General features: G+C 40.2%; 1 protein-coding gene across 1 annotated transcript in view; it reads right to left on the bottom strand.

Moving 5' to 3' along the window:
- The window catches only part of LOC108705487 (chemokine-like receptor 1), a 112,675-nt gene extending 108,667 nt beyond the window's left edge, over positions 1–4,008 (bottom strand). Inside the window, exon 1 of the mRNA XM_041571689.1 lies at positions 3,426–4,008. The gene's annotated coding sequence lies outside the window, so the exon portion shown is untranslated. The remainder of the gene's footprint in view (positions 1–3,425) is intronic.
- Positions 4,009–13,272: the final 9,264 nt, after the last annotated feature.

Here is a 13,272-nt window from a genome sequence, read left to right as displayed (position 1 = left end):
AATATTTGTTGAAACGTAATCTGTAAATTTAGTGTTATTTAAATTTATAAAATCAGATAAATTCGGATTTGGATAAATAACCCCCTAAATGTTTGCAAAGCTAATTTATTAAATATTTGTTGCAACGTAATCTGTAATTTAGTATTATTTGAATTTGTAAAATCAGATACATTCGGATTTTGATAAATAACCCCCTAAATGTTTGCAAAGCTAATTTATTAAATATTTGTTTAAACGTAATCTGTAAATTTAGTATTATTGAAATTTATAAAATTAGATAAATTCAGATTTAGATAAGTTAACCCCTAAATGTTTGCAAAGCTAATTTATTAAATATTTGTTGAAACGTAATCTGTAATTTATTATTATTTAAATTTGTAAAATCAGATAAATTCGGATTTTGATAAATAACCCCCTAAGACCAGGTGGCATCTGAGTAGTTGAGAGAATGGGTCCTTGGAGTTAGTACTGAGTTTCGGATGCCCTACATTGCAACCACCCCTTTACAGGTAAGTATTAGTATGATATAGACATTGATATTCTGAGATTAGTTGCCTTTGGTTTTAGCTTCCTTTCTTTCCCCCAAGAACAGACTCATTCTGAAGCTACGAAATTACTATTATTACTATGTATAACCTTTCCTATTCATCTTCTTATTGACCATCAGCGACTAGGGTAAGTGGGTAGCAGTTAAAATTCCAAAATGGAGAAAATTCATGGGAAACAGAAAGATGTTTTTTTTAATTGGGGAAAGTGTCTAAAAGTTTGAGGGATAGAAGATCATGAAGTAAAGTAACAGGGGGGCTGATTCACAAACCCAGGTGCTAAATTTCACAAGTGCAGTTGTCCATGGCAACCTGTAAGCAACTGGCTTTAAACAGTCTATTACAGGTTTAAACATTAAAGCAAATAACTGATTAGTTGATACTAACAACTGCAAATGTGCAGTTAAAGGAACAGTAACACCAAAAAATTAAAAAGTGTTTTAATTGAATGGCGATATAATGTACTTGTGCCCTGCCCTGGTAAAAATGGTCTGTTTGCTTCAGAAACTCTACTATAATTTATATAAACAAGCTGCTGTGTAGCCATGGGGGCAGCCATTCAAACACAGGATACACAGTAGATAACAGATAAGTACTACTATAGTTTATATAAACAAGCTGCTGTGTAGACATGGGGGCAGCCATTCAAGCACAGGATACACAGTAGATAACAGATAAGTACTACTATAGTTTATATAAACAAGCTGCTGTGTAGCCATGGGGGCAGTCATTCAAGCACAGGATACACAGTAGATAACAGTTAAGTACTACTATAGTTTATATAAACAAGCTGCTGTGTAGCCATGGGGGCAGCCATTCAAGCACAGGATACACAGTAGATAACAGATAAGTACTACTATAGTTTATATAAACAAGCTGCTGTGTAGCCATGGGGGCAGCCATTCAAGCACAGGATACACAGTAGATAACAGATAAGTACTACTATAGTTTATATAAACAAGCTGATGTGTAGCCATGGGGGCAGCCATTCAAGCACAGGATACACAGTAGATAACAGATAAGTACTACTATAGTTTATATAAACAAGCTGCTGTGTAGCCATGGGGGCAGCCATTCAAGCACAGGATACACAGTATCGGGAGTACCCGGGCCCACTCTCCCCTGCCCCCCTTCAGTGGGTGGGGGGTGCGGCAGCAGCAAACAACTTCATGGCAACAGAGGGGCCAAGATCAGCACTGGCAGCAGAGACAGTTTGTAAATGAGCCCTCGTGCCTTATATTGGCTGTAATACAGGGCCCCACTGCATTTTGCGCCTATTGGTGCTCCCTATGTGACGCATCTGAATCCAACACCAATAGGAATCAACAGGCCAACAGCACAGAACACATGAAAATTAAAACACACAGAAACACTTTTACAATTAATTAAATCGTCATTTCTTTCCATGCTGATTAATTGTGCTTTGGTATATTTCCCCAATATATATATATATATATATATATATATATATATATATATATATATATATATATATATATATATATATATATATATATATATATATATAATATATATATATATATATATATATATATATATATATATATATATACCAGACCTCCTCAGAGGAGAAGGACAGGCCTATTTACTTGGGGTGCGAAAAGTTAGGCACCCTCAAGTGATTTCATTTACTTACCTCACACCCGGGGTTCCTATCAACAGAAAGGGGTTATTCCTGCAAGCACCACGGAGTGATCAGCTTCCTTCTTCTTTTTTCAAATATCCCGAGGACAGAGGCATGCACAGTAGAACGAAATAGCCGATCTCTTTGTTTTCGCACCACTGCTTTTCGCTGGAATAATCCTGGACCGGTGCAGTTTTCTGCTGATAGGAGCACCAGCCCGGGGTGTGAGGTGAGTATATACAATCACTTTCAGGTGCCTAACCTTTGCCACCCCCTAAGTAAATTCAGCCTTTACTTTTCCTTTAATGAAGTGTTATCCTGAGGATCTAGTCTCATTAGAGGGTGGGAAAAACTATAAAAGCTCCGGCTCAGTGGCACATCACAAGGACTTCACATCTCACTTTTCCTGTACTAAATGCAATGCCCCCTGTGCTTCAGTCAACTCCCTACGAGCTCTTACACACGGGCGGTTTTGACTGCGTTCCCCTTTATTTCATTCAGTCGCAGGGGAGTGCAGGAGTAGACGCACTCATTATCGTGAAGGGGGCTGTACTCACACAGATGTATGTATGCGCCGAACGCAGGTGAAATGCAACATGCTGCATCCCACCTGCATTTGGCGCTTACATGCATCTGTGTGAGTACAGCCCCCTTCACAATAATCCGGAAGAAAGCGCAACGCAGGGGAGCGCAGGCAAAACTGCCCGTGTGTAAGAGCCTTTACAGCTGCATTTCATGCACTATTTCTGTTCTGCAGTCACACACATTTCTAAAAAGCCTGAGATACTTTCATTCCATTCTAAGACACTTTCATTGCAAGGATTGTAGTGTTTATAGTAAGGGCTCTTACAAACAAGCGTTTTTAGCTGCGCTCACCTGCATTCCGGAGTAGCGCAGGAGTAGATGCACTGAATTCGCTGTGTGTACTCACACAGACGCATGTAAGCGCCAAACGTAGGTTGGGACGCAGCATATTGCATTTTTCCTGTGTTCAGCGCTTACATGCGTCTGTGTGAGTACACACAGCGAATTCAGTGCATCTACTCCTGCAGCTGAACGCATGAAACCAGAATGCATGGGAGCGCAGCTAAAAACACTCTGTACCTTGTACACTGAGAGATGTTATTTTCCATTCTACAGTACTAGTTAAACTGGACTAACCAGCAGTAACTAGCTCTCACAGCCACAGATGGAGCTGCCATTAAGAGAAGCAACAGGTTGTGTAAATGTCTTACCTTTAATATGTTTCCCGTGGAGCCGGCAGGTGTCGGAGATAAAGGGAGAGGGTTGTTATTGGATCAGGCAGAGAGAGTGAGAGCAGCGGGGATAGTTCTGCACAGCTGGCAATGCAACAGGAAAGAAAAAACTCCCAGCTCATCCCCGATGTGAGTATAAAAATCCACATTCACATTGCCCATCCCCTGTAACCCTTTCCTGCCCTGGAGAACGGTCTGCTAAGGGAATGTGTTCTTTGTTTGTCAATAAGAAGGCATTTCCCTGGGTTCTTATTAACCTTTGTTCTTGGAGGACAAACATATCACACTGCTCTTTACAGGCAATTTAATCATTTCCATCAGCTTTATCCCCTCAGTGGGGTTTAGAGTCTTATTAGGAGCCAATTACTTTTCCAGTTTACAGTTGAGAAAACCACAGTATGACAATGGGAGCACAGAAAGGACATACAAATTCCATGCAGATACCAGACCAGGTCAATATCAAGCACAAGACTCCTGGAGGGCTCATTTACATCCACAAGACTACAAGTGCAATTTTGGTGACAAATTTATTATTTTTATCCAGAATGCCAGTATAATTGTAGTTGCCTGCCCCAGTTGCACGTGTCGGCTAATTAGATGTAAGTTGGGACTGTGGAGAAGAGTGGGACACGCAGGGAACCCTGGAAAAAATACTTAGGGGCACAGAATTGGCTGTGGGTTTTTTAATGCTCAAAGCAGGAGCATCTACTTGTCTTTTATTTCTCCATCACAGGTACCTCCTAGAGAGCTGCTCAAGTCCCTGGCCAGTGTCTAGCGTCATACAGAAAATGGCAATGGATTCCCCGTTTTATCTTGGTGGGGTTACCTGTATACTGTTAAAAGCACTATGTTATTTCTGTATTGTTATTGTCACTCAAGTGCTCATGGATTTCACCGGCGTCACGGTAGAGGTTCCATTATCCAGAAAGCTCCGAATTACAGGAAGGCCATCTCCCATGGACTCCATTTGAAACAAAATAATTTAAATTCTTAAAAATGATTTCCTTTTTCTCTGTACTAATATAACAGCACCGTGTACTTGATCCCAAACTAAGATATAATTAATCCTTATTGGAAGCAAAACATTGGATTTATTTAATGCTTATTTTTTTTTTTTTTCAGCAGCTATTGTAATCTAAATTACAGAAAGATCCTGTGCATTCTGTATAACACATTCTATACCTGTACTTGATGGTATTTTGCTTACTGTAAATGATTTTTTATTCAGCGTTTTTGTCACAGCTATAGACGGCTATTTAATATGCGGGTATATGCCATATAATTACTGATGGGCAAATTTCTCCAAGTTCGCTTTGCCGAAAAATTTGCGAATTTCCCGTGAAATTAGTGAAATGGGGGAAAATTTGCAAAACTCGCATTTTGACGCCTGCGACAATTTTGATTGGCGTCTGAATAGTGTTGACGTGCAAGGGTTTTGACGTGAGCGACTTTTCCGATGCACGTCCAAATTTTCTTGACATTGGTGAATTTTCGCAGGAGTTTCGTGAATTTATTTGCCGCAGGGAAAAATCACAGCGAATCCCCCCTGCGAATTTATTCATTATTTATTTATTCATGTAATACATGTTAAATGGATTCTCTTTACACACCCACCACGACTGCTGGCATCTGGGTCCCTTATCGTTTGTTATGGCAGCGCAGCAATGATTTAGTCTGGTTTAACAAACATTGTTTAATAAAGCTGTGGGCGACGTCTACCCACTCAAGTGAAATCTACTCTCTGTGTCTTTATTTCTAATCACTCTAATGTGAATTTAGTTCCCACTGTCGGAAGTTGCTGAAAACAAAATGTAGCTGAAGTTATTTGATTGCTTTTTATTAACACTGACATATTGTATTTAAATAAATAAGGTTTGAGACATACTACAGGCTGTAATGATCTTATTTGTTCCCACCCAGTTATCGTTGCCTATTAATTTATTCCTGGATATACGCAGTGTTCATTAATGTAGCCACAACATTGGACACATCTGTTTGTTTGCCAGAAACTGATTTCCATATGTTGCTGTGATTTCCCACTAGATTCCATTATCGATTCATTTCCTTGGTTTTAACATAAGGAAAAACAAACAAGACTAATTGTAGCCAAGGTGTTGCTTATGTTCCTTTTATATCCATTGAGCATAGAGCAAATCTTGGAAATGGAACTTCGCATGTGGAATTGCTCTTTCACGTTATAGGGCAGTTTCTTTGCAATGGGAAACCTTGCAGTTGACGTTTTAGAATAATGGCAGTTGTGGCTTTGTTTTGGATGACTTCTAAGGTTAAGTCTGAAAGCTTTTATACTGTACATTTGGGATTTTGTTTTCGTAAAAAAACATTTATTAGATAAGCTGTAATCAAGAACACTGTAACCCCTCTCAAACTAACTTTAGCCTTTTTTGTTTTTTAATACCCTCTGGCCATATTTTTATTACACATTATGGCCACTGACACTTGACACATGTTTTGGTTACCAGTAGGTTGTATCACTGTTTTTTTGGGGGTAGCAGTAAGCAGACTAAGTGGGGGCTCATAACTGTATCATATTCAGGGACGCAACACCAGTCCAGCAAACCTTGGCTGTAATGTGAGGCCCTGGACAACAGGGTACTTCGACCATTGAATAGGCTACTACGATCTTCGACTACGACTTAGACTATTCTACCATTCAATAGTCGAAGTACTGTCTCTTTAAAAAAAACTTTGACTACCTACTTTGCCACTTTAAACCTACTGAGCTACAGTGTTAGCCTATGGGGACCTTCCCCATAAGTTTTCTAAGCTTTTTTTGATCGAAGTAAAATCCTTCGATCGATGGATTAAAATCCTTCGAATCGTTCGATTCGAAGGATTTAATCGTTTGTTCGAACGATTTTCCTTCGATCATTCGATCGATTTATTCGCGGTAAATCCTTCGACTTCGATATTCGAAGTCGAAGGATTTTACTTTGAGGGATTTTACTTTGAGGGTTGAATATCGAGGGTTAATTAACCCTCGATATTCGACCCTTAGTAAATGTGCCCCTTTCTGTTTGTTAGTTTTCCCTGGGAGGGTTATAAACCAGTTGAGTCCTAATTATTGTTGGGAGGGGAGTAGGCCCTTTAGAATGTAAGGTGTTAGGTTTCTCCCTAGGTGATAAAAAGGAAAGCACACCTTCGCTTTACCTCTTTGATCCCCCACTTTGCTGGAGGACGTCTGATGCCCCATAGAGCCTGGAACAGAGGAAGGTTCCAGTGTAGGAAAAGTAAGTGCAAGGGCAATTTTGTTAAAGTCGCTCTGGGAAGGTAAGACAGGATCAGGGGTTATTTAGTAGAGCAACCAGAGGCTCCAATGAGGAGACCAGGGTTAGTACCCTGGGGGTGATATGGCTGCAAGGGTATGATAGGTTTGGCTCAGGGATAGAGAGATCCTTGGCATTTGAGACCACCGTGAGTTGCTCCTAGAATGTGGATTTTGCACTAAGGCAGGCAATAAAACCTCTGGGGTGTTGTGAACACTGAACATGAATGTTTATGAGTATTGTCATCCCATGTTACATACACAACTCATTATTGTTGTTTTGCCTCCAAATGTACTCATGCAAATTAGTTATCATCAAGTACAAGATACCGGGGGTCATTTACTGCAGTCAGAGCTTTAAAGTGCAAAGAATGGTGCAATCCACCATGATTTTTAAACTTGGACCATACACACATAGGAACATTGCCATAGCTATCTGTGCTCCAAAATGACAAAGAACTACAGTATGTTTGCCCCATGAATACAGAGTTGACTATGTCTGGCAGTGCTGTATTCACGAGAGTAGGGTGTGTCAAAGTCATCTTAATAAAATAATGGGATTTCTATACACTTTTCATATTAATATGTGTTGCCTTTGCCTAGAACATACTGTATTTCAGGGTGTTTGCCCCTCCCCCATAATACAATAAAGAAAATAATCTGAATAAATTGAACTTTCCTTAGCCGGAATGCTTATATAAATGTCATGAAGATGGTTATTTAAGTGCAGGGCTGTCCAGCTGGAAGCCTATAGGTCAAATACAGATCCCTAAGGAATTTCTATGATACACAGACAACTAAAGGCCCCTGTAGATTGTGATGCGTGAAACCATTATTTTAATATAATCAGAGCCTCGAACATACTTGAGAACTAGAATGTATACGGCTCTTGTGTCCCCTGCCCCCCCATGTTCTGAAAGAGGTACAAGCTCGGAATGTTACAGGAACTGCCATAATTAACTTCTGCTGATAATCTCTGTGATGTTCAGCAATTAACATTGGAAAAACAAGTACAGGTAAGAGATCTTTTATCAGGAAACCTGTTATCCAGAAAGCTGCAATTACAGAATGGCCATCTTTCATAGCCAGCCTGTTATCCAACTAATCCAAATTTTTAAAAATGATTTCCTCTTTCTCTGTAATAATAAAACAGTACCTTGCACTTGATCCATTATAGGGGGAACCCCAGGTCCCAAGCATTCTGGGTGACATAGATTCTACAAGTAAAACTTTGTCCCTATAGTAATTATTTCTAGAGAAATAATAGAACATGTATTCATAAAGAATGAGATGAAAGTGAGTGTAGGACTGGTTAGACCATGGATGATGAAGTTGACCAGCTTGAATATATATCAATATGCGGACAAACAATCCCTGTTTTGTTTAAAGGGGAGGCATTTTAGGAGCTTAATGTACAAAATATCAATAAAACATAACATAATGGTGAGTTCAAAGGATCCCTTGTTCTGTTCAATTCAGCTAAAATTTAAACTGAACCATGTTTTTTAAAAAAATAAAAAAAAATGTGTACAAATGTTATAGATATATATACTGCAGCATCTGAATTTATTTAACCAGAGGGCTGTAACCTCTAAAACTGGTAACACAGCTGCATTCATTATATATAATGGTTTTTAGAGGAGAAGTTGACCTTTAAATTAACTTTGATGAAATAAACTGAAATATCAACATTCTGCTGTGCTGTACAATAGAGGATTATATACTGTACAATGAACACTGACATGATATACAAACAATGACCAATACAAGTGAAGAGGGCTCTGCTCATGAGGGCTTACAATCTAAAATCTTCTCTAGCTGCTAGGGTGCGTCTGCCATGAGGCAAGGTGACCTTTAAGTTACCAGGGGTGGCATTTGTACTAGAAATAGGGGTAGGGTTTAGTGATGGGTGAATTTGTCCCGTTTTGCTTCGGCGAAAAATGTGCGAAATTCGCGAAACAGCGAAACATTGGTGAAACGGAATTTTCACACCAGCCACTATTTTGACGCCGGCGACAATTTGACACGCACTATTTTGTCTAAGTGCATTAAAGTCAATGGGCGCGTGTAAATTGTTGTCGGCGTCAAAATAGACGCCAGTAAATTTTTGCAGCAGTTTTGCTAATTTATTCGCCGGGGCCACCGGCCGGTGAAATTCAAAGATTTGCCATGAATTTGCGTCCTGGGTGAAAATGTCCATTACTAGTAGGGTTGGCCAATCTATTTTACACCTCATTGATCCGGCAGGGCCATTGGGTGTCACATGGGTGGGTCAGTGATGTGGGGCATGCTACGGTGGGTGGTGGCTTATGACATGGCGATCAGCAATTGGCTGATCGCCATGTCAATCAGGGGGAGATCCTGCCCGGCCAGACAGACCAGATCAAAATCAGGACAGGTGGCAACCCCTAGATGGGGGGCATCACAGTGAAGCCAGCTCAGGGCGGCTTAAGAGCCCCGATGAGCCACTTGTATATCTATCTATAACAAAGAGTTAGAGCATATTTACCCACTTACACCCATCTACACTCTCTAGAACAGGGGGTGTCCCCAACCTTTTTTACCCGTGAGCCACATTCAAATGTAAAAAGATTTGGGGAGCAAACACAAGCATGAAAAAGTTCCTTGGGGTGCCAAATAAGGGCTGTGATTGGCTATTTGGTAGCCCCTATTTAGAACTGCAGCCTACAGGAGGCTCTGCTTGGCACTATATACTTAGTTTTTATGCCAATTAAAACTAAACTTCCAAGCCTGGAATTCAAAAATAAGTCCAACCTGGGGTTTGAGGACACGTAGAGGCAACATCCAAGGCGGTTGGGAGAGCAACATGTTGCTCAGGAGCTACTGGTTGGGGATCACTGGTCTAGAATGCTGCCTGTGTACTTACCTGTACCTGAACAATTCTGACTGATCCGACTGCCCACAATTAGGACTTTATTCCTGCAGATAAGCAGTTACACTGGGATCTAATAGAAGCTGTAGGAAAGAACTGGCATAGCCAGGCTGCTGTTATCTAGTTCATTACAGTAGGTTTATGTTGGGGAAAAAGCATTTCAGAAGAGTACAGATATAGGATTGGTTATCCAGAAAGCTAAGAAAATGGAAATGCCTTTTCCCTCTGGCTCCATTTTAATCAAATAATTCATTATTTTTTAAAAATCATCTCCTTTTTCTCTGTAATAATAATAAAACTATAGCAACCAGCTTTTTGTGGACATTTTGTTAAGGGCATTCCTGCTATTTTGCCATTGCTTTATGATCACATTGATTTCCTGTTCCTGTTTTCCCTCTTCCTGTATAAGCTGAGAGCAAGATGTAGAGCAGGGCTGTGTTACCTGCCCCATGTTCTAATAAATGTATAAAGTTCCTGTGCTGGTCGGACTGCCTCACCTGAAACTAACGCCGCATTATCATTTAACCCACTGATAGCCAAGCAGGTTATCACAAAAACATTACCTTTGTACTTGATTCCAACTAAGATATAATTAATCCTTATTTTAGGCAAACCAGCCTATTTGGGTTTATTTAATGTTTACATTAATTTTCCAGTAGACTTAAGGGGGTATATCTATAAAAGAGTGAAGTTAGAGATCTCCACAGTCCGCAGAGTGAAATACCGCGCGCCTCTCAATTAATTTCTATAGGATTTTAAAAGGTGTATTTATCAAAGGGTGTAAGTGAAAGTTCACAATTTGATCAATATACCTTTAAAAACCCCATACAAATAAATGGAGAGAGGCTGTATTTTACTCTGCCGACTTGTGAAGATCTATAACTTCACTCTTTGATAAATATATCCAAGGTATGAAGATCCAAATTATGGAAAACCCCAGGTCCTGAGTGTTCTGGTAACAGGTCCCATAGCTACTGGTAATACAATAAAGGTGGTGCTTTACAATATTATTAGAAAAAAGGTGCAGAGGCAGCAAGCTCAGTTTTGGAGCGCATTGAAACTGTCTGCAAAATGGAAACTTCGGGCGACTTCGGTAAACGACACGCTCTGAGAGGCTTCCTGGCGGTGATTTACATTCTAGTCTATGGAAGGCAGTTCAAGGAGATTTGACGCGATTGGCTAATCTCCCCGAGATCTGAGCGTGTGCCCCTGACCCTAAGGGAGCCTAGAGAATCCCCTAGATAAAAGAAACATCAGGCCTTTTAGTTGGCGTTAAAGCGGTGGTTTACCTTTAAGTAAACGTTTACTTTGTTATAGAATTGGTCTTGCACCATTTATTTTGATAGTATTTTAATTATCTGCCTTCTTCTGACTTTTTCAGCTTTCAGATGGAGGACACTGGCCCCATCTAAAAACAAATGTTCTATAAGGCTACAAATGTATTGTTATTGCTACTTTTTATTACTCATCACTCTGTTCAGTCCTCTCTCCTATTTCATATTCCAGTCTCTTATTCATATCAATGCATGGTTACTAGGGTAATTATCACCCTAGCAACTAGGTTGCTGATATTACAACCTGAAGAGCTGCTGAAATAAAAAGCTAAATTACTCAAAATTTTATGATTTTCGCTGCTGTTTCATGAATTTATTCGCCGGTGGCGATCGTGCAAATTCGTTGCAGGGAATTTGCGCCGGGCGAATAAATTCCCCCATCACTACTCAAAATTCATATTAGGGGGCAGATTTATCAAGGGTCGAATTTCGAAGTGATAAATACTTTGAAATTCGACCCTCGAATTGAAAAACTTCTACTTCGAATATCGAAGTATTTTTCAGCCGAATTTGGCCATCTAACGATCTAAGTAAAATCATTCGATTGAACGATTAAATCGTTCGAATCAAACGATTCCAAACGGTTTTAGCATACGATCAAACGATTTTACTTCGATGTGTGAAGACTTAGAAAAATGGTCTAGAAGGTCCCCAAGGCTAAACATAGCACTTCGGCAGGTTTAATTTGGCGAAGTATTGAAGTCAAAGTTTTTTAAAAGAGACAGTACTTCGATTATCGAATGGTCGAATATTCTAACGATTTTACTGTGAATTGAATTCAAAGTGAATTTCGAAGTCGTCGTATCCTATTCGATGGTTGATGTATCCAAAAAATTACTTTGAATTTCTATTTTTTACTTTGAAAAGTCCCTCAAATTCACTTCGACCTTGATAAATCTGCCCCTTAATGTGGATTTGAAAGTGAAACAACCTCTTTAAGAGATTTATAAAGCCTTTATATTCTGGGTGGAATGAATGTTACATCAATATTCTCACAATGAATAGGAACTCGGTGTTTGTTTATTATTAGTGGTTTTGTTCTGTTTGCCCTCTGTTATTTTGATTATAGCAAAATAAGGTTTATTTTTCATTATAAATGCAATCACTAGCCCAGCATAAAAGATATACAGTATTTGCTCTGTTTTGCCCCCGGCAGATTATTTATGTTTGTTTAAACCACACGTCTCTAGAAGGTTCGGAGCCAAAGATAACATCGTAAAACTGTTCTTCTGCCGCGGGATGTACTGTACCTGCACCCAATAAATGGCGCTAAAAGGCCTGGTCACCGGCCCAGATCCTGGCTAATGCTAAAACTGAATGTATCTAGCCAAAATATTCTGCTTGCAAACTTTTTACCCTTCATTAAAGGGGGTTACTCACCTTATTAACTTATTATCAGAGAGTGATATTCTGAGACAATTTTTATTATTAGTGGTTTTTGAGTTATTAGCTTTTTATTCAGCAGCTCTCCAGTTTGCGATTTTAAACAATGGGGTATCAGTATTAAACATACTAAAAGCTAATTTAAGGAGAAGTAAACCCCTTATTAAAAAAAAACCCTAACCCCCCTACTCTACATAGACCCCCTCCCCCAGCCTAGCTGCCCCCCCCGTGGAAATGCCAATAACTTTTTACTTACCCCTCGGTGCAGATTCACGGCATCGGAGTTCATGACAGCCATCTTCTTCTCTTTGGTCTTCATTTGGAAGTACGTTCCGTAATGGCGCATGCGCAGTTGGAGCAGTCTTCGGCTTTTGACAACTGCGCATGCATCGAAAGTGACGGAAATTGCTGAAGTGCCAGAAGAAGACCCGAAGATGACCGAAGAAGAAGATGGCTGCCATGAACTCCGATGCTGTGAATCTGCAAAGAGTAAAGAGTTAGGGACATTTGCCCAGTTGTAGCAACTACGCTGGGATGGAGGGTACGGGGTAAGGGTCTATGAAGGCAGGGGCGCTCCACCAATGAGGCGAGTTGAGACACTTGTCTCAGGCGGCAGCACCCCCTGGTTTTCAACTGGGAAATTCGGCTCTTCTAGTGCAGACAGCGCAATTGCGCTCTCTACACTAAGCGACGTGGACCACCCCTGCCCTCTCCGGCGCTGTAAAGGTTAGTGCCGTGGGGAGTGGTGGGGGCGGGAAAGAAGGCTGCCTCAGGCAGCATAATGGCAAGAATCGCCCCTGTATAAAGGGTAGGGGGGTAAGGTTTTTTAATAAGGGGTTTATTTCCTTTAAAATGCAAACCACCCCTTAAACCAGATTTTGCTGGTAGTAGTTGTGCGGGTTGAGCAATTTCTCGACCCGCACCTAACCCTCC

Source organism: Xenopus laevis, chromosome 7S (assembly GCF_017654675.1).
Source record: "Xenopus laevis strain J_2021 chromosome 7S, Xenopus_laevis_v10.1, whole genome shotgun sequence".
Taxonomy (NCBI): Eukaryota; Metazoa; Chordata; class Amphibia; order Anura; family Pipidae; genus Xenopus; species Xenopus laevis.
The sequence above is the reverse complement of the archived record's forward strand: the minus strand, read 5'-3'. Positions and strand labels throughout refer to the sequence as shown.